Source organism: Choloepus didactylus, chromosome 5 (assembly GCF_015220235.1).
Source record: "Choloepus didactylus isolate mChoDid1 chromosome 5, mChoDid1.pri, whole genome shotgun sequence".
NCBI lineage: Eukaryota > Metazoa > Chordata > Mammalia > Pilosa > Megalonychidae > Choloepus > Choloepus didactylus.
In genome coordinates, this window is record NC_051311.1 from 62087942 (window position 1) to 62093941 (window position 6000).

Genomic DNA, 6000 nt, shown 5'->3' on the forward strand with positions numbered 1-6000 from the left:
ATGCTGGTAAACTATACAATTGCATATACTTTATTAAAAGCAATAAGGAAAAAAATTTTAACAATACACGAAAGGTATTTTTTTCTTTCTCAAGCTTAAGGTAACTTTTAGTCTAAGGATTCAAAGCCATAATATTAGTTTTTAAAGTGACTGTCAAAAAATAAGATATACTAAATACATATGTTAAAAAGACTAGGGAAACACACTAGAAAAAGGAAGGAGGTTTTGTTTGCATATTAAGTCAAGTGTGGATTACAGTCCTCTGATTAACTTTCTTATATTAACTTTTCTTTACAAAAGCTTGTACTTAAAATAGGTAATGTAGTTTTATAAAAAATCCTTTGGTGAATTAGTTTGAATTCACACTTCACAAAGACAGTGCACTGCAAATATGGTCAGTATTTTGGTCTTGGTGTTAAAATAAGTAGAAGACTTTTCTCTACTTAAATATTCTTCGTAGGATATTTGTCACAAGTTTTTCTTTTCATTGCTTGACTCATTGTTGGATCAAATCCATTAATCTTTTAAAGTATGTTCACTATATCGTTTACCAGTTTTTTCCCTCTATATCAGCCTTTACTTGAGCCAAGTTTGTTTTAGAGGCATACAAGGTATTTAAATTTTAATTTAGTCCCTATTGAGACATAAAAATGCTATCTTCCTTGGCTTTCTCAAACTGATATCTACTTTAAGCTGATATTTTAATGATGATGGCATGCAAATGTCAGCTAGTACTTCTAAACTTAGCTTTGTAATATAATTCCTTTAAATGTGTACATTCTTTGTACATACGTCAGTCTTTGGTCCTGTGTTTTACTGCATATGCTCTTCCTTAGAAATCTCATTCATTCTACAACTTCATTTGTCACCTTCCTGCATTTGATTCCCAAATTCATTACCAATCATGACTTCTCTCCCAAACATTAGTATTGTATTTCCATTTACCTGTTGGACACTTCCACTTGGATATCCTGCAGACTCTCTGTGTCTGAAACTGAATTCACATTTCTATACCCATCTCCATCTTCTAACATCCCTTTTTCTGTTCCTTGTTCTACCCACACTCAAAACTGTGCTGTCATCTTTGATTCCTTGAGCTCCCTGGGTCCCCAGTCCAATCAGGCAGCAAACCTCATCCATTCTTTCTTAACAATGTATCTTGCAGCTGTCCCTTTCCATTTCTGCTGCCACTTTGCTCATTTACACCCTTATCAACTCACACAGGGCTCCTGCAACAGCCTAATTAATCTCACAGCCTCCTAATCATCTCCATGTTTCCGGACTTTCCAATTCATCCTGCACGTTTCTCATCAAATTCATCTTCTTAAAACACCTGTTTGATCATTATATTCCCCTGACAAATTCCTTAGCCTGACATTTAAATCTGTCCACAATCTGGCCCAAACCTGGCCTTAGCCACCAAATCCTTGGCTCCAGCCAGTACAGGCTGCTCCTTGCTTGCTAGGCTCTCTGCTTGCTGCCTCCTGCTCATCCTGATCACTCTCTGGGGATCCCCCTTCCCATTCTCCAGTCTTGCCATTCCTTGAGACTTCTCTCTAATTAAACCTGCTGTTTGGAGCTAGTCCTGGCCACTCCACCTGGAAGTCATTTCTCCCCTAGAGTGATTAGATCTATGCCACTTCTTTGGCACCCAGCAGCCATATGAATGGATTCAGAAATAACTTCTAGTCTAACAGTGGGTTCTCACATCTTGTCACAGCCTCATAAAGGAACTGAATTTTTTTACTAGTCTGAGCTGTACTGCTGTTAAGGAAGACATGACAATGGCTAAAACTACCTTTTGGGAAAAGCCCTGCATCCTCTGAAGGCTGTGTTTTGAAAAGCCAGCCACACTGGCTTTTCTTTTGTGGCTAGGATAGGCCTAAGGAGGAGGAAGAATTCCCAGGCCTGGACAGCCACAGCAGGGGGACTGCTTAAAAAGTGAAGGTGTTAGGAAAATGGGTATCCAATTCCATGTACTCTTGGGGATCTTTCTTAATGACTTTGGGGTGAGGCCATCGTACCATGTGCAGTAGCACATTGTCCCAGATGCCACTGGGAGGGATGAGTTGCCCCTGGATTATCCTCGCCATAGTCCTGGAGGGTAAACAACAGAGGGCTGTGCTTCTGGGGAGGCTCTGTGGGGAGCCTTGCCTGCCTAGTTAGAATGAGAAGAATTTGCACAATCAGCACTTGTGCTTTTTGGACCACATCTAACTGGGTACGCCAGTAGCTTTCTCTTAGGTCTGCAAGGAGGTTAGGTGTTAGCTCTGAGCCACGTCTCTAATTTGATCCCTGGATAGTCATCAGTAATTCGATTTCAAGACTGAGTGAACTGCAGCAACCTCGGATGGCACAGGTTAGAGATGCTACACAGGGTGGCACGTCAGTCAGGGTTAGGAAGAGGAGTCCAGTGCAGCTGGATGGGGATGGAGGAGAAACCATACCCAGGACCCTATTCATGTAGGAATTCAGTGGCCCCTAAGATAGTTCTTAGCAAGTTCATATGCTATGGCTGCAGTTTAAAGATATACATAAATCCATTCATACCCCAAACCAAATTGAATACTGCAAGGTCAGTCTGTCTAGAAGAGCCGTGGACCTAAGTAAATTGAGACTTGGGAGGATTGAGCACTGCCCTTAAACGAGGCAGGGCAGTGAATCTTTTACGCTGGCATTTCTGATTATAAGATAAAGGTACTCTTCATAGCTTCAAGGTAGTTGAGAAGCTAAAAAGTGGAAATAATGGATGACAGTGCTTTTAGGTGAAGAAAAAAATGGCTTTAAAAAAAGTCTTTCAAAGTAACTTCTTAGTGTAAAACTAGAAAATGACCCCTTTGGCATTTTAAAGCAACTGTCACATTCTTGGATCACTGAAATGGGGGATCCACACGGCCTTGACACACTCACGCCCCACCCCAGCCATCCTAGCCCAGCTGCATCTGCCTCCTGTTCCTCTTTCCTTACCCTACCCCTGTCCTTGCCATCCTCCAGTCATAGACAGCACTGCCCTTGTATCCTGAAGGCGGTGCCTTCTGGTATACCAAAAAAAAACACTTGTCTTCTTCCTTTCCCATTTCTAAACTAGAAGGGAACAATAACAACACCGAATCAAACCCTTCATGAACTGCACCCCATAGGAGGAATATCAGAAAGTGGTCATCTGCTCCGTTGGGGGTAAAACTTGTTTTTTCAGGAGCTGCAGCCAAGTATGATTCTTCCTCAAACACAGTGTGTAGACTGGAATCAGGCAGCTCTGTGATAGTTTTGGCCCAGAATACAGGAATTAACTTACCAACAGAAACTCCAGAGAAAGATCCTTTGTGTTCCTCATGGGGAGGGGCTTTCGTCTGCTGGAAAGCTTAAGTAGTAGTCAAACTAACCTGTGAAAGACTTGGCCATCAGCCCCATAACCTAGTGGTTTGAGATTACATGGCTTCCATCTGAAGTTAGTTAACTGCCCTTAAAATTAAATTCAGTACAATGCTGTTTCCAGTTAAATGTTCTGCTTGAGTTCTTTAAATGCTTTTTTTTTTTTTTATGACATCTTTAGAAAATTCCTGGAGTTAACTATCTTAAAGTAATGGTTAGACTCCACTTAGACTAAGTGTCTTGGATAGAATTTGAATGCAAAGTTCACATCCTAGTGTACAGTGTCTCTTTAACAAGTAAGACACTAGATATTTTCTAAGTAGTCAGATAAATTATCTTTCATATAAATTGCTGTATCTCCCTGAATAAATTGCTACTTTTTTCCTGATCATATCTCCCTTTCACCACATTTACTCCATCTCCACTCACCCATCCCCAGTAGTTTATCTTGGTGAGGCATCTGCAACTGTCTCTGGTTTGCCCTTCCTGACCCTATCCTGACAGGTGCAGTGGTGGGGCAATGCTGGAAAAAATACCCAGGGAACACTGCAGGTCTCCCAGATGGATGAAACTCCCATGAATGATGGAGCTTCTTTTAGGCTGCAAGTTACGTGAGTCCCTTGAGAGCAGGTGCATGTTAAGTGTTCAGCAAATATTTTTTGAATTAATAAATTAGGCTAAATAAACATTGTTGACTTGAAAAGCAAACCCCCCCCCACACACACACACACCCCTTTTTTCCTTTGGACTGGAATTTTGTAGGGGTGTGCCTTCCACACTGAAAACCATGGAGAGCTCTCTGGCTGTGGGTATTGGTGTGGCAGCAAAAAAAGAAGCAAGAAGCTGGCAATGGAAGGCTGTAACCAAGAAGGGAAGGCCAAAGGGTCCCCTTCGTTTTTCCATGCATTCCTCTTTGGTGGGCTATATGAAAATTGACTCAATACTAAAAGGTATGTGTTTGGAGGGGTGGGAAAGTCATCTAGATATATATCTGCCAGACGTTTTCAGTAGGATGCAAAATTAGTGACATCTTACAAGCCCTCAGTGCTGGAGCTGTATTGGGGTGGTTGCAAGATATGAGAGCTGGGAATGCCCTGTCCTGGTCCAGGACCCTGTAATATCCCATTCCCTGAAACAACATTGTTTTCTTCAAGCGTGTGTCTAGTTGGACTGGAGGATATATATTCTGAGCTGCTTATCTGGACCTTGCTTTCTCTGATGAGACAGAGTCATAGGCTGTGTCTCCTGACCAGGACAATCTCACAAATGCTTACACTAGTTACGTATACTTCCAGCAAATGTACAAGTATTCACTGGGTGCCTACTATGAACAGGGCAATATGCTAAGAACTATGAGCAAGAATGCAGTGATGTACCCCCTCAAGGAACTTAGAGTTGAAAAATGGAGATGAGATTTAGGGAGTTTGGAATGAGTCCCCCCAAAGAGGCCAAGCTCCAGTGCTTGGTGAGGCTGTAGTGAATCTGCCACACCTCTCCATGGCTGGCGGCATTGCAGTGGGTGCAACCCTTTAGGAGTGCAAGATGGGATTACATATGTGTTCCAGTCACTCCAGCTGCCTAGCAAATTATGCCCCAAAACAATAATCATTGTCTCTCTCTGCAGGTTGGGAATTCAGACCGGATACAGTGGGGATAGTTTGTCTCTGTTCCATGTCTGGGACTGGAAGACTGAAGCACTTTAAAGCTTGTGCGTTCACATATCTGGCAGTTGATGCTGGTTTTTCACTGGCAGCCTAACTGGGTGTTCCAGTTTGCTAAGGTTGCCGTTATGCAAAATACCAGAAATGGGCTGACTTTTATAAAGGGGGTTTATTCGGTTACAAATTTACAGTCCTAAGGCCATAAAAATGTCCACCTAAGGCATCAGCACAGGGATATCTTCACTGAAGGAAGGCTGATGGTGCATGGAACACCTCTGTCAGCTGTGAAGGCACACGGCTGATGTCTGCTGGTCCTTTGTTCCTGGGTTGTGTTTCAAAATGGCTTTCTCCAAAATGTCTCTGGGCTCCTCTCTCTCAGTTCCTGTGCTTCCTTGCTTCTTTCTCCCAGAGCGTTTCTCTGTAAGCTTCTGGGAGTCCTCTCTTAGCTTCTCTGGGACAAACTCTGAGCTTCATCTCTTAGCTTAGCATCTCCAAAATCCTTTTGTCTGCAACTCCAGGCATCTCTCAGCATCAGCATCTGCGTAGGCTTTTAGCTCCCTTAAATACTAATCAAGCCCCACCCTGAACGTGGGAAGTCCACACCTCCATAAAAATAATTCAATTAGAGGTCTCACCCTTAGTTGACTGAGTCACATCTCCATGGAAACATTCAATCAAACGTTTCTACCCAACAAGATTGGGTTAAATGATCATGGCCCTTCTGGGGTCCATAACAGTTCCAAACTGGCACACTGGGGATGTTGGCAGACACCCACACATGGCCTCTTTATGTTGTCTCGGCTTCCTTATAACTTGATTGTTGAGTTCCGAGGGCGGGTGTCCTAAGAGCAAGCGAGGCAGGCAGAAGCATATTGCCTTTATGCCCTAACCTTGGAAGTTCCACGACGTGTCTTCCACTGCATTCTGCCCAGTTTCAAGGGGACGGAATATAGACCCCACCTCTCAA